Source organism: Lampetra planeri, chromosome 36 (genome assembly GCF_965212315.1).
Source record: "Lampetra planeri chromosome 36, kcLamPlan1.2.h2, whole genome shotgun sequence".
Lineage (NCBI taxonomy): Eukaryota > Metazoa > Chordata > Hyperoartia > Petromyzontiformes > Petromyzontidae > Lampetra > Lampetra planeri.
The window spans coordinates 5,359,325-5,374,965 of record NC_136142.1 but is presented as its reverse complement, the minus strand read 5'-3'; the positions used below and the strand labels follow the sequence as shown (position 1 = coordinate 5,374,965).

At 43.8% G+C, this 15,641-nt stretch overlaps 1 protein-coding gene across 3 annotated transcripts in view; it reads right to left on the bottom strand.

Annotated features, from left to right (window-relative positions):
• LOC144730704 (rho guanine nucleotide exchange factor 19-like) overlaps positions 1 to 15,402 on the bottom strand; it is a 46,247-nt gene extending 30,845 nt beyond the window's left edge. For all 3 annotated transcript variants that reach the window (XM_078611396.1, XM_078611397.1, XM_078611398.1), the window contains exon 1: positions 15,204 to 15,402. The gene's annotated coding sequence lies outside the window, so the exon portion shown is untranslated. The remainder of the gene's footprint in view (positions 1 to 15,203) is intronic.
• Between the last annotated feature and the right edge of the window lie 239 nt (positions 15,403 to 15,641).

The window sequence follows — 15,641 nt, the reverse complement described above, 5'->3', positions numbered from 1 at the left end:
TATTGTATGTATGTAGGTCTAACTTCTTTCATACCATGGGCGCGAGTTTGCGGGGGAGGGTACGGGGGGCAATGCCTCTCCCAAACTGGACACCTTTATCAATTTAGTTTTAGTAATTTACAATAAAATAAATCATATGCACTCGCGATTCCTAATGTGAGAGACAAAGCGAACCCATGCCCCCCCCCCACATACAGAAGTCAAACTCCGCCTGTGTTTCCTACCGTACGTAGCCAACCATGCGAATCGGAGGTACGGGAAAGAGGGAACCACGTGGCTCGGTTGTCCTCGTTTTCCTTGGATCGTCCCCTTGTTGAGGTAACCGTCCTCAGGAAATCTACAAGTCTTCCCGTGACGTAAAAAAATCCAGTTTCTTTTTGTCAGTTGCATGAATGACACGAAAACTGAAGCCAAAATGGTTACATGCCATTCCCCCCTCTCCCGTTAATGAGATATTCTTCTTCCAACGATATGACTTTCCTTATCCATACACTCACTCACGGGTTTCTACATTTGAACACATGCCCTGGTATGGACGAACGTTTGTCACATGAATTTCAGATATATTTAACTTCATAGAGTCGAAATTGCCAAATTAACTTAAAAATAGAAATTGAATGCTTGTACCATATCATGTTTTTGTGTGTGTGTGTGCATTCATTGGTAGAAGGGCTCAGACCATCTATTCACTCCACTTGCTCCACTTGGGAAGCCAGTTTATTATTCACTGGTGGCTGCCCCAATTCAAATCCAGGATCTCAGCAGTTACCGGCTTAGAGCTCTGAGTTTTCACTCAACAAAACCCACGATGATGCACGTGATTATTTGTTCTTACGCATCAGGTTGTTTTTCACTTTCTTCTAAACATCCTCAGAGCCTTTGAAATGGCTGCGAAAGTCTGTTAGATTGCAGGCCAACTAAGCGTTCCACTGTCGCTAATCTACAGCGGTGCGACGCGCCAAATTGTAGCACACTTTTGCGTGCCCAGTTAAGGAGTCATTCTGGCCAAAGAACGGCCAAGTCTATCTAATAAACTGGGTTCAACGGGTAACCGATTACTTTTGGCCGATGACCTTTGAGTTACAATGTAACACAGACAGAGCGGCGGCCAACGAGTGGAATGCATCCTAGAGAAGACGTCCACTGAGGAAGGTGGAGCAACGAAATCAGCCGGCTCTAGGCGGATTATTGCATCGCAGTATCATGAGACATAGTTGACGGCTTTGGGGGGGGGGGGTACTTTCATCCAGCAGTAGATCGATAACAGCTGATGATGCCAACATAGACAATACATGGCACAGCAGGTTATATTATCATGCTTTGTGTGGAGATGTCTGCACATGCTTGCATGTGTGTGTGTGTCTATGGGGAGCGGTAGTGTGGTGGTTAGCGAGCTGCACTACGAATCCGGCGACCTGAGTTTGATTCCCGCTCATGGCCACCAACACCAATGACGATTCTGTGAGGCGGTCCTGGGCCTCCCCATGTCAACTCAGCCTCAAATGAGTACCTGGTGCGATGTATAAACATCACCACAAGGGAGACAAAGGCGGCCGGGCGTGGTGCTGGCCACCCACCCCCTCGTGTGCCGTGCTGGCCTTCATAGGTGCTACTCGCTTAAAGCACTTGCCCCAACAGTTTGTTAAGGCTATACGGGGGAATCTTTGTCTTTGTTTTATCTGTTACATTTGAGCACTGTGTGTGGTGGTAATGTGTTATGTGTTGTCGGTGTATATAAAAAATCAAATGTGCGTGAGATTTGACTTGAAATAAAATTTGCTGAATGTTTGGTCTGCAACTATTCTTTACCTTCTGATTTGGAGGGGGAGGGGGGTCATAATTCGACGAAAAAATAATACTGTCGATTATCTGTATTTTTAAATCCTTCATATTAAGTTCGCTTGCTTGCTTAGGACCGTGCAAATCTTTCGGTCGTTTTAACCCACTTCCCGTGATCCAATCGAGCTGACATTTTCCACACAGACTCGTTGTGCGTGACAATGAATTTTCGTGAAAATTTTTTTCCAAAATTTTACACTGTTTAGGGAATTAAAAAAATATATATATTTACCAATTGGTTAATGCTGGCACACAATCATCTGACCCATAGGTGGCAGCCATCTCAAGCCAGAGGACGAGAGGACTCTAGCCGCCCCGATGCCACGCATATAAAGGATTTATAGTGAAAAACTTTGTTTTTACGGGTTAATTTTGTATCACCTCTAGTGGCTGCAGAACCAATTAAACGTAACCCTTTTAAAAGGCAATTACCCAAACCCTACCCTCACAGTTCCCTGTATAAACAGGACTCTTTGTATATGCTATCACATACAGAAAATAAGATACATTTTACGTGTACTAGCCTTCCAGTCCAATATAATACAGCAGAATCAGCAAGCACACTCTGGGACTGGATTTTACATTTTGGGTTTCATCAGCAATCCGGCTTGTTAAATAAATGCTGCTGGGTAACCAGATGTTATTGGCAAGAACGCTCAATCGAAAAGATAAGGCCCTGATCTTTGCAGACAGCCATTCAATACTCTTCAAACTCACGTGTTAATTTTCGATTTAAAGCTTTCGTGACTGCAGGGATTCATCTTCTTGGTTTTTTCGGTAAAGTCACGTAGAAGGGATATAATAAAATAATAAAAATAAAACATAATAAAAGAATTCTCACGACGTTTCGGCCACAACGCAAGCAGCCGTCCTCAGGTGAAGAACAGGTCTGTCAGGCGCTGTCTTTCCGACAGACCTGTTCTTCACCTGAGGACGGCTGCTCGCGTTGTGGCCGAAACGTCGTGAGAATTATTTTATTATGTTTTATTTTTATTATTTTATTATTTCCTTTCACGTGTTAATGTTGGGCAGTAACGTCCACCCTAAAAGCACAACTTGGTTATGTGCTTGCACATTAATGATGTTATGTTGTCCATCGGGTTGCAGTACTTTAGTATACATATGATAAAGCCCTGTAGTTTACTATACTGTGAAAGACTTATGCCCCCCTTTGCTTCACTGTAGAAATGACCTACCCTAGCAACATGCTTGTTTCCATGCTATCGGGTTGAACATCTTGTTGTTGGGGCATCCAAGCGACATTTTCAAGCAGTCCTTGAACTCAAGAGATAATCATTGTGTTCTTGCGGATTCACTAAAGCAATGCGGACTTTATGAAGGTGAGACACACCTTACAGTATACAGTGCATGCCTTGTGTGTGTGTGTACCTTACGCCCAGACACTTGATAAGTGTGAGCGCAATAAACACCGCAACATTAGGCCAACGTTGGCATGTGGTTGGACCAAGATTGGACCAAGATTGGACCAATGTTCCGTGATTTCGCTCATTGGGAGCTTCTAAAAGTAAATTGAAACTTGAATCCTACGACCTTATACTCCGGATTTTAAGGCGCACATTCCCCCACCATGTACCGTGTGTATTTTAAAACCAGAAGTTGGGTGGGTGCATCTTACTTTCCGGAGTGTATTATACTCCACACGACAAAACAACGATACGCAGCATTATTAGCAATGTCAAGGGTGGGGGGGGCACACCAGAGAACCAACGCGGTCATGCGTAGGAGTTGTGTCTTTGTTAAGGACTTCACGAACAGGAGTGAGACAAAAACAAAGTCAGTTTCTCCCAGTTTCCTCCAACTTGCTCGCAGGTCAGCTGATAACCCGTCCTCAGCCCTGTCACACGACAGCACGTGCTGTGTGCTCTTCGTAATTGAGCACGCAAGTCGCTGTATGTGTCTTGGATGCCGCGTAAAGAACAACAACATAGAGCTTACAATGTATAATAAATACTGTGCACTAGTGATAACCTAAACAGCCAAACGTTTTGGCGAATGGCCTTTGGGGCCGTCCATAAATGACGTCACGCGATTTTGGACGATTTTTGACCCCCCCTCCCCCTTGTCACACGGCGTCACAAAAGGTCAGACCCCCCCCCCCCCCCCCTCAAATATGACGTCACAAAGCTCTGACCCCCCCCTCAAATATGACGTCACAAAGCTCTGCCCCCCCCCCCCCCAAAATACAACATGCTTCAAATCGCTTTCAACTATTGTCATGGTAGTGCGTATTTAATGTGGCGCTGCACTCTGATGTTGTAGGAGAAAACATTTATTTAAAAGTATATTTAATTAAGTAGAACGTGTTGTCTATATTTATTTAAAGTTGCGCATTTTGATGTGGCGTCACATTTCTCACCCCCCCCCCCCCTTGTCACACATCGTCACAAATGTCTGACCCCCCCCCTAGGTGCGTGACGTCATTTATGGACGGCCCCTTTCCTCATAGCACATGTCTAACACACGCCAAAGACTCCCGTAGTATGCTATCAAGTACAGAAGGGATACAATTAAATGTTTTACAAAACTATTACCAACTCGCAACTACATTTTCAAAAAATAAATTGGAAGACCGGTTAGAAATGTATAAAACCCAATCAGATTGGCACGTTCAACATTGATTTTTAAAAATATATATTTAGGTCAAAGGCCATAGGTCACACATAGCTCATCAGCGCCATCGGTCCCTGGTTATTTCCAGTCAGAATGAGCCCCTTACTTTATTTTGCACGATTAAAATGACTCAATCAAGTTCTATGATCGACAACACAAGTTTGTTGTACTGTGAAGTCGATTCCATTTGGGAATGAGCCTGTGCATTCATACTCTAGATTGATACTAGACACACATTAAGTTCATCTTCTTGGTTCTTTCGGTAAAGTCACGTGGAATGGAAATAATAAAATAAAAATAAAAATCTTTTTTATAATGTTTTATTTCATTATTTTATTATTTCCATTCTACGTGACTTTACCGAAAGAACCAATAAGATGAATCCCTGCAGTCACGAAAGCTTTAAATCGAAATTTACACATTAAGTTTTGCACATTACACATACATGTATCAATAATGCACGGTTCAAAGGCAGCTAGAGTGATTGTAATCCAAGTCGGAAGATCAAATTGGTCTCCTGGCGTGGCAGTTGAAACAATGGGTGGGAACCATTATTAAATCCCCTTGCTTCTAAACACGTGACAGTTCATGTGTTTGTTGAGGGAGTGTGGTTAACTGTCTCCTCTTCCACGACGTCTGGTCGACGTGGAAAAGTATGCCACGTGGGTCTCTTTATAGCTCCCCCTACTCAGGCCTTCAAGAGCAGTGTCTTCACTCATTTTCAGAGGGGGGGGAGGGGGGGGGGCATTTTCACCGATAAGACATCAGTGTGAGGGCTGCCACACTTTTGAAACCATTGGGGTTCGACAGCACGCTGGGGTGTTTCCACATTTGGGTATTGTTGGGGGGCCGCACGTCAGGGGACGCACTAAAGACCCTTAGAGGCTGCCAGAGGCCCACGGGCCTTGCAATGAAGAACACGGCTCTCGGGTGAAGGCTGATCTGCGAGTAGTGGCGTGAGTGGCTCATTGCAGGGCTGCACTTTTACCAAACTCAGTATCGTGGCCTCAAGGGTCCGTGTCTCGCTCACAGCGGTCAGCAAACCTGCGGCTCCGGAGTGGAATGTGGCTCTTCGTAGGACTGTAGGGTGACGTTATTTATTAAGGACCACCACCTCGTATTCACATACATTGCGGCTCTTGAAATATTAATGATTTTTTCCGAATTCGAAAAAAATGGCTCTCGTTATTTTGGTTGCCGACCCGTGGTCTAGCCATACAGTATTCTATTATCAACACCCAACATCAAATTATAGGAAGAGTTGCATCACTGTGAATGAGTGGCTCTACAATATTAATATTACACTGCGAAATAAACGTGTTTACTTCATGCCTTTTGACCAAACACACAACTTCCTGCTTGAGGTTGTCATAAGTTATTAATGAATACAGTACCAACGGATCATCTGCAATGTGTCCGATCTCATGAGCTCGTGGAAGCAATCAGAGCTGCGAATGGTCACCAGGTGTTGTAGGCGTGAACTGTGGAGTGGCAAGGAGATGGAATTCCTGTACAGCAATGGTATCAGTCCACATATAGTGTATTGCAAATCAAATGTATAGGGTCTGTCTGTGGATTCAACTTATCTGTGCGGTTGAATGTTATGGGTTTTCTCCGGGCAATTGGATTTTTTCCCACACGCCAAACACTCTTTAATGGAATTGTCCAAACATCCCAGTGCAGGACCCCTTATGAAAATGAGTCTTTGTGATCAAGTAATGAGAATCAGTGCGTTGCACAGGAAGCGTATCGTGTAATGTCACGTGACTAACGCTTGAGAAGGAAGGCATGCTGGTGGTGAAGGGCAAATCTGACCTCTCTTGAAAGAGCAGAGTAGGAATGTACTCGGGTGTAACTGGACACAGCGTGACACACGGAGTTACGATTTGCATCAGTCGTACAGACTCGTCTTGTCGGACTCATTCACTTCCGTGCCTGACAGTTTAAAGCTACGCGTTTGAAAGTAGAGCATTTACCTTCAGGAAACTGTGAATTACGGCGGTGAACAACCCAATTACTTTTCGATTTAAAGCTTCCGTGACTGCAGGGATTCATATTCTTGGTTCTTTCGGTAAAGTCACGTAGAAGGGAAATAATAAAATAACAAAAATATAAAACGATAAAATTATCACGACGTTTCGACTGCAACACAAGCATTCATCATCAGTTGTGAAATCCACAGCAAGAAAATTTGATTTTTTTTTCTTGCTGTGGATTTTTTCAAATTTTCTTGCTGTAGATTTCACACCTAATGATGATTGCTTGTGTTGCAGTCGAAACGTCGTGAGAATTTTATTGTTTTATATTTTATTTTATTATTTCCCTTCTACGTGACTTTACCGAAAGAACCAAGAATATGAACCCAATTACTATTACAGATTTAAACCTGGCATTTACACGCGATGTACAATTAAAGGTGGCAATGCCAATACTATAGGGTATGCGCATGGATGATTGTGTAATGTCAACTTTTCAAATTAATCATCTATTAGTCAACCAGGAAAAATCCCATTTGAGATGAATTCGCTTTCACACAACAGTTCTGGACAGTCTTGACATGCACACACCAAGCAAGCATTAAACATAATCTGCTGAAGCTGTGTATCATAAACCAACATGTTTGTTCCTTCACTCCTGTAATCTTCATCATTCTCAACACACCCATCTCTAGTCACTTCTGATCTATCGTTACCCCCCCCCCTACGTGTTCTTGAATTGTCATTTACCATCGCTTTAAACATCCACATTCTCAACGGATCCCACCTAAATGTATTTGATAGTGTATTCAAAGACACAGAACAAAAATAAGACAATGCGTGCAGTATGGGCTGTATATAGTGAGGTTGTTCGGGGGTCTTGTAAAGCCACAATCACCAAATGCCAAGATAAAACGAGAGCAGTTAAAGTTGTTGCCCCAATAACAAAAAAATATATCCATAGATTTGGACGTATCTGATCTCTGCTTTACACCGTGGCAACTGGGATGGCAACATCCAATCACAGGCAGAGGTCACACTTAACCATCCGAAGTTGTGGGCCCTTGTAGGCCAGAGAATTGCCCATCAAATACACTTTTCACAAACAATCTTTTGATGATCTAGACAGTACTTCCGAAAGAGAGATACATAGGTCAAGAGAATATAAGACGATTACACACATCACCCCAACGAAATGGCTATTGTAGCCAATGCAAGCCCTTGTACTGGTAGGAACCTCCTGGTTACACCAGTCCACAGGGGATTATTGTGCCGTCCGTCGTGTAGGGAGGGGCTGGGTGGGAAGGGAGGGGCTGGGTGGGGAGGGTTGGGAGGGGCTGGGTGGGGAGGGTGGGGAGGGGCTGGGTGGTGAGGGGCTGGGTGGGGAGGGTGGGGCTGGGTGGGGGTGTGGGAGGGGTGGGGCTGGTTGATGAGGGGCTGGTCACCCCGTGGTGCCCTTATAAATCTCAACGTTTAACCTACTTACGCCGGCTTGTGCCCGCCCTCACAGTCGGCCATATTTGCGGAATACACCACGCTGCCGTTGACCCTGGCCATTGACCGAGCAACCCAACGTTCCTACCAGCTCCCTCCGCAGGAATGTGTTTAATGTGCAATGGTGGGCCAACGTTGGCGTGTGGTTGGACCCGTCGGAGCAACATTGGCCCAACGTTCCATATGTTGACCGGGATGATCCGTATGTGTTTTTAATTAGGCCACGTATCAGTATTTATTACAAAAGTATTTGTCATTAAACCTCCACCACCCAACAAGATTGTAATGTTTGCAAAGATATTACAGAATTGAAACGTGCCCAATATATTGATATATAAAAACATTTCTGACCAATAAGCTCGGTGGATTAAGAAGTGTACGGCTGAAGTAATCACCAACTCAACGTTTCACTCAAACTGCCGAAGAAGCTCAAAACGAGACCTCTTGTAAGGTGGTTGAGGGTTAATGAAAATAAATGTAGGCATAAAAACTACTACATGAAATAACCCGAAACAAGTATGGATCGTCAATCAAACTATTGAGAAATGGAAGTTGGTTTTTATCCAGGACACGTATCTCGATGGGACAATGGTCAAGAATGATAACAGTGGCAGCCAATGAATGAAACGCATCCGGTAGAATAACCACCAAAGAGATGGAGCGATGAAATCAGTTCATGGTGTAGGTGCTTGATGGATTGTTGGATCATAGGATCGTGAGAGTTGAAGGTCGGCTTGTGAAGGCATTCATCCAGCAGTGGATTGACCATGACCGATGATGGTGATGTTAAATTTCGATTTAAAGCTTTCGTGAGTGCAGGGATTCATTTTCTTGGTTCTTTCGGTAAAGTCACGTAGAAGGGAAATAACAAAAGAATAAAAATAAAACATGATAAAATACAATTCTCATGATGTTTCGGCCACAACGCAAGCAGCCGTCCTCAGGTGAAGAACAGGTCTGTCGGAAAAAACAGCATCTGAATGAACAGCACCAAGCTTGGCAGCGTATATTTAAGCTGGGCTAGAGGAAGAAGGGCGCCTTGACAAATGGATTTGCATATCAACAGAGGAATTTAGCATATTTATGGAAAATGCAGATATGGGATTAGTCACTACTTGTGAAATGCGTAGGAGGTGGGAGGGGTCTCAAAGTCATATTATGCCCGTGCATTATGTAGGAGTAGCAGCAACAAAGGGATGAAGTAGGGTTATCAGTAATAAAGGGAAGAAATTTTAATAGTAAGGAGCTGCAGCAGCCAAAAAAAGGAAAAAAAAGGAAAAAGGAGATGATGTTGATGAAAGAAAACTCCCATCACCATTTCAATAATGCCTCACCAAGCTGCAAATGTTTCTCATGTGTTGCCGGTGACAACTGACAGCGACGGTTGCCCTAAGATTGCCTTGACGGTCGCCAGTTGTGTTCAGGAGAGGAATGTATTGCCGCGAGTCACTCCACCTCGAAATGCCCTCTAAACTTGAGACATAAACTGCACAGGCAAACCCACAAAACTTAAGACGTGCCTCCATAAGTCTATGCCATGTGACAAACAAACCATTTTAAATTCTTATTTTTCATGCGATGCTTCGCTTGCATGGGGCAGTATTGTCTCTGTATTATACTCAGTAACACTACGCTATACACGACACTATTTTTGTATTGTAACAAGGTAAGGTCCACTGAGCTATATAGCTTTTTTTAAGCGACCTGGCCACAAATGATAACTCAACACAGTGGCTGAACACGTGGAAATGTAAAGCAGCCAAATACTATAACGCATGTTGATTTTAAATGTGGAGGGAAAACCCGGAGGACCCTGATAAAAATCCACGCGACCACAGGGAGAACACGCAAACTCCAAATATACAGGCGTCATGGTCGGGATCGAACTGATGCCCAGGCAAGGTAGTTAACATCTCGCCACCGTGTCTTCAACAATTCAATTTGTACTTCTACAGCTTCTAAATGCGACCGTACAGAAACTATGGGCATACTGCATTTATTTTAAAGAATGAAGCGCCAGTCGGCAGGAAAAAGTAAGGCGTTGAAAAGGGGCAGGGAGTTGGCAGCATGGATTGATGGGGGATGGCAGTTCAAAACGATAGGGGGGTAGCAGAGGATAATGAGCGACCTCTCAACTTAAGCAATGGTTGGTTGGGGGCAGGGGGCTTCAATTAAAAATCTTGGTTGCTGGAGCAAAGAGTGAACGGAGGAGAGTAGAGTGAGATGAGAGGTAAGAGTGCGTATTGTTGAACATATGAATGTAGCAATTGGTTGAGTTATGTGTGTTGAATGTCTACATCATGGGACCTCCTCTGTCAGTACCAAAATATGATAATAGGGTTTTCCCCTTTTTTCTGGCAACAAAACAGGCGTTAAGATGTTAAAACACCAAACTGGAAGCTTTTACAGAGGACGCCTTTTGGCATCCTCTGGTCTAACACCGTTTGAGACGAGGCTCAAAAGAAAGCTGTCTCTGGTGTGGACCAATCAGTTTCAAGGACAATGCATATATTATCAGAGTATGTTTTTTGTTTGCATTCTGACCACAAGTGTTGTGGTTAATGCAGAAATTATTCCTTGTAAAAGTTTTCAGTTTGGTGTTTTAACATCTTAACACCTGTTTTGTTGCCAGAAAAAAGGGAAAAACCTATTATCATGTGTTGAATGTGTATACTGTTCTTGAGGTTTATTGTAATGTTTCGAACATGTTAATGCTTCGTTCATATTTCTGCGCTCATGTTTGTTTGTACATTTAGGCTGCATCAAACCTGATTTAGTAATTATCCGTACGTAAAGACGGGTTATTTTGCTCGTTTCCTACTGATGTGAGATGTTGTTCCTCTTGCTTTGTTCACAGAACTACTCTCATCAACAGTAATGTGGGGGGGGGGGGGCAATATTGCGGATCCTATAATTCACGTGGGAAAAAAAAATCAGAAAATTATGAATTTGCCAAATCACTGCTCTTATCCATGAAAACGTTGCGGAGAAAATGAATAATTTGATTTGCCGTAGTTTACAATTTGTTTTGAGCCAGGTTTCCCCTTGCAAAGATGGCTCTCGGTCTCGACTTTCTCAACTGGATATAAATAAAGGTAACTTATGTTACAGCAGAGAACTCGAATAATCGGTGTTGATATGGAGGAGACTGCATCGCGGGCCATGTAATCCGTGAAGTTTCTATAATTCGCAAGCAAAATGTCTTGCCAATGCGGTGTGCCCCTGTTTACAGTGGAGCACACAAGCACGTAAATAGTGCATTACAAAAGAAATCCATAATAAATTCGCGAATCGCGAGGTTATGCGTTTTTTTTTTATGAGATCCTAAGGCACAAGTCTGCCGTATAGGTCGACGTTAGAGAAATTTTTTTTTACAACTCATCCAAGTATAAAAATTGCTCAATTATTTTGTACAATAAAAAAATCAGGGGAGCACAACCACTCTGTGCAGGAGCAAAGAACAATTCCGAATAAAAAAATAAACAGGCCTCCACGTTTCTCTTCTGCAGATCGCGGTTTACACTCCACGATGGATTTTCTATTTGGTGCCGTGTGCCACGGACTGCGAGAGGAGTCGCAAACCGCCAACACTAATCGAACAGACGCTTTATGTACATACCGTGTGAAGAAGTTAAACATACATTCATACTATAGTACAGAAACATGTTGCAGGTACATTTCGATACGGTCCAGAACTTTCTCTCACTTCACCGGCATCGTGTACACCCACCTGTACGGAAATTATTTTCGCTACCTGTCAGTTTGGCCCAGCATGTCTGGGCAAGTCACTTGACTGACTTAAAACTTTGAAAAGTGCCTCTCCAAATGTAGAGTACTGTAGCTGCAAGTCTTTTTCAAATGTTGGGACGTCGAGCTTGGGAAGTGATCTTTGCGAGTAAAGGTTTTCTCTTTGTGAATGACATCACAATTCACCTTTATGCCTGCTTTATTACAGGTGATTCACACCTTTCTTTTTCTCTCTCGCTCTCGACGCAGTCGCGTAGTTCCATATGTGATTCGAGAATAGACAAAATCGCGGATAGCAAGTTCGTAAATTTACTCTAACTCCCACCACGTGCAGCAAAACGTCTGACATCGTGCCGAACAACACGTGGTATGACCCGGAAACACATTGGAAAATTATACTAAAAACGAAACAACATTTTTGTTTTTACCAGGTAAGGCCCACTGAGCTCTATAGCTCTTTTTCAGAAGCGACCTGGCCACAAATGATAACTCAAAGAAGTGGCTTATCATGTGGAAATTTACGGCAGCCAAATAATCTAAACGCATGCTTCTAAATGTGGAGGGAAAAACTGGAGGACCCGGAGAAAAATCCACGCGTCCAAATTGGAGAACACTCAAACGCCAAATGTACAGGCGTCAGGGTCGCGATCGAACCGACGACCTCCTGTATACCAGGCGAGGTAGTTCATATATCGCCACCGTGGTGCCCACGGCACAACAGCATCAACCGGCGCAAGTAGTAGAGTTTACATTCATTTATTTAGCGAATGCAAAGTCCCTAAGCCAAGCGGTTGCCTCCGGTCCTGCTGTGTTGAGGGTGGCTAGAGGCCCTCCGCTGAGTTTGTGGATTGAGCAGATTTCTAGAATGTGGTGCATGGTTTGCTCCACCCCACGGGCACATCGGGGCTTGCTCTCATGCCCAATCGGTGGAGGTTTTCGAGGCATGACCGGTCCTGATCCTGTCGAGGGTGGACTACTCCTTCCTGGGTAGGTTGAAACCAGGGGGCTGCTGTGTGGGGGTAGTAACGAGGTACTAATTTGCTAGGTCCAGTGAAGTCGTGAGGGTGAGTCTTTCCAAATCGGCTTTCTTGGGGAGGCGTAATCTTTGGTGCGCTGAAATGAATGTAAAGCACTCATTTGTGAAAACTGCCAATTTGGCGAGTCTGGATATCCAGGCAGCTTGAACATGGGAATCGAACTTAGAGGATGCCCCTTGTGAAGCCGTTTTTAATGACTGGAGGGCAAGCATTTAATCTGTTTCAGGGAAATACTGGAGTCAACTCCTGATGTGGATGGGTGGCGCAGGAGCCAGAATGCCGAGGTGGCACCATTGAGATCCGGGTTTTGAATCCGGGTTTCAGCCCCCCGCTATTAAACTGGTATCCCAAGTGTCGTGGCTTGATGGTCCCGATGCTGATGATTGGTTTTGAACTTCATTTTTTGGTTTTGAACTTCATTTGATTAAAATCAATTTGATTAAAATCAAATTAAGTTCAAAACCAATGTAATAGATTTAATTGTTTCACTCTCATTGGGTCATCAGCATCGGGACCATCAAGCCACGACACTTTTGGTATGCAAAATATCGGTTTGACTGGTATGCGAAACGTGTTTCTCTCTCGTAGGGAATGTGGAGAAGTGCACTCAGTGAGTGGGATAACAATGGTCGGTTGAGATTTCAGAAAAAAGTTCTACTAATTCTCCCTTCTGTGGACTTTTTTGTAATAAAACAAGAGTTTGCACCGTTCTGCAAGAGTTTTGAATAGATTAATCATCCAATGATGATAGCACAAAATAAATAAAATTGGGCAAAACTAAAACAACGTGTAAAGTGCATCAATCAATGTCAATATGGTACAGTACATTACTTACAACAATGTAACTGCCTCTGCTTTTCAAGGGATACCTGGGTTACAAATCAATTGGGGTGATCGTGTGAAATACTGTATGTCCAAAACAATCATCATACAGATTGAGATAACAGACAAACTCAATGAGCAGGAAAATAAACCAAATAAATTACAGCCTAGAGTAGGCCACACCACTAGAACGGACGATTGCCAGTGGTCAGATTACTATTTACTATTTAACTACCGTACTCTTTTTATTTGACCAGGTAAGGCCCACTGAGATATATAGCTCTTTTTCAGAAGCAACCTGGCCACAAATGATAGCTCAATAAAGTGGCTGATTACGTGGAAATGTATAGCTGTCAAATACTCTAAACGCACGTCACTTCTTAACGTGGAGGGAAAAACCGGAGGACCCGGAGGAAAATCCACGCGACCATGGGGAGAGCGAACATGCAAACTCCAAATATACAGCAGGGATCGAACCCACGAACCTCCTGCATACCAGGCGAGGGAGTTAACATCTCGCCACCGCGGCACCCAGCAATGGAGTGGTAGCCAAATGAAAGAACGTAGGTGAGAGGACCTCCACAGGAGATACGGAGCAATGCAATCTGCTTGTGTGCAGGTTCTAGAGTGATTGTTGCTTCGAAGGATGGTGATACATTGACAACTGCTTGGGAAGGTCTTCATCCAGTAGGGGATAGATCATGGTCCGACGCTGACCATGATGAAATGGAACAAACTAAACAATACTAGATCAAATGACACGTACTCCAGTTCCTACATTGGCGTCTCTCTCTCTCATTGTCTTCACAATTCGTCATCAAGCACCTCCGATTAGCAGGATTGGCGACGTACGGTGCGAAAGAAGTTCCACATACATACTTCACCATTCTCCCCCTCACCTCTCCCGAGTTCACCTTCCCCCAACCATCTCTCTCTCTGCTTTCACCCACTAAGGCGATGAGCACTGTCCTCTGACTGGACATGAAAACTCAATTTCCCTGTACAAGAATACGGGGTAAACCGTATGGATTGACACGGTATGTGTCTGTCTCTCCACATATATATAAAACATTATTACACAAACCATATGCCACGCGGGCCGTCTGGGAATGCATCATAATAACCAGGATCTCAGCGGTGTCAGCCTCAAGTGCTCTGACCGCTGAGCCACGTGACCACATTTTGTACACAGTCACTAAATAAGTTATTCTACGCAAGCTTCCAAAAAAATACCTAAAAAACACTACTCCTTGCTTTGATGAAACCGTGGCACTGGCAAAATCTTGAGCGTATTTACAATGTTTCTTTTCTGTTATAAGGAAGTTCTATTGGCAAATGTGGTGTCGATTTTTTTTTTAAATATAGTATTGTAAGCCTGGTACCAAGCCATAATGGGTCAGGAATACAGCGATAATATTCTCATCAGCATCCATTTAGTATATGTATTTTAAATATTGAGCAAACAATTTTGCTAACATTACTGACACGTTGTCTTATCTGACATACCGAGTGAAAGGTTACTTAAATAACCCAACAGTAACCTCTACAGGTCAGCCACACGCTGGACTTACCAAACGTACCTCACTGTACTCTCTAAACAAAACGATTATTCTCAAAGTCTCGTATATATTCCCTGGACAATACGGTATGTACTCACAATCATCGGTCGACGAGACATCCTTTCCCCGAAAGTTATTTCTGCCACGTTTCACGAATCTCAAGCGCGTATTTGTCACCAACAAACCCCTCCACCCCCCTACACCATCAACGCGCTTTCGGTAGAGTCACAAGAGAATACCCGAATGATCTTCAGGGGCTACCCGACCCTCACACACGCACGCACGCACTCACACAAAGAGCCAGTTTCAGGGAAGTTGGCAGGCAGGCAGCAGACCAGCCCCAAAACTCCCCCACCCCCTGACTCACCTGACCAGTTTCTCACTCCTCCCTCTCTGCAAAATAGCCCCAACATGCCAACAGTCACATGAAGAGACTCCGACTTCCCTTGGGGGCTAATCATACACGTCTTATTTTTCTGACATTATCGGATCGCAATATACTTTGGATGCATACAGTAATGCCTTATTGTGACTCA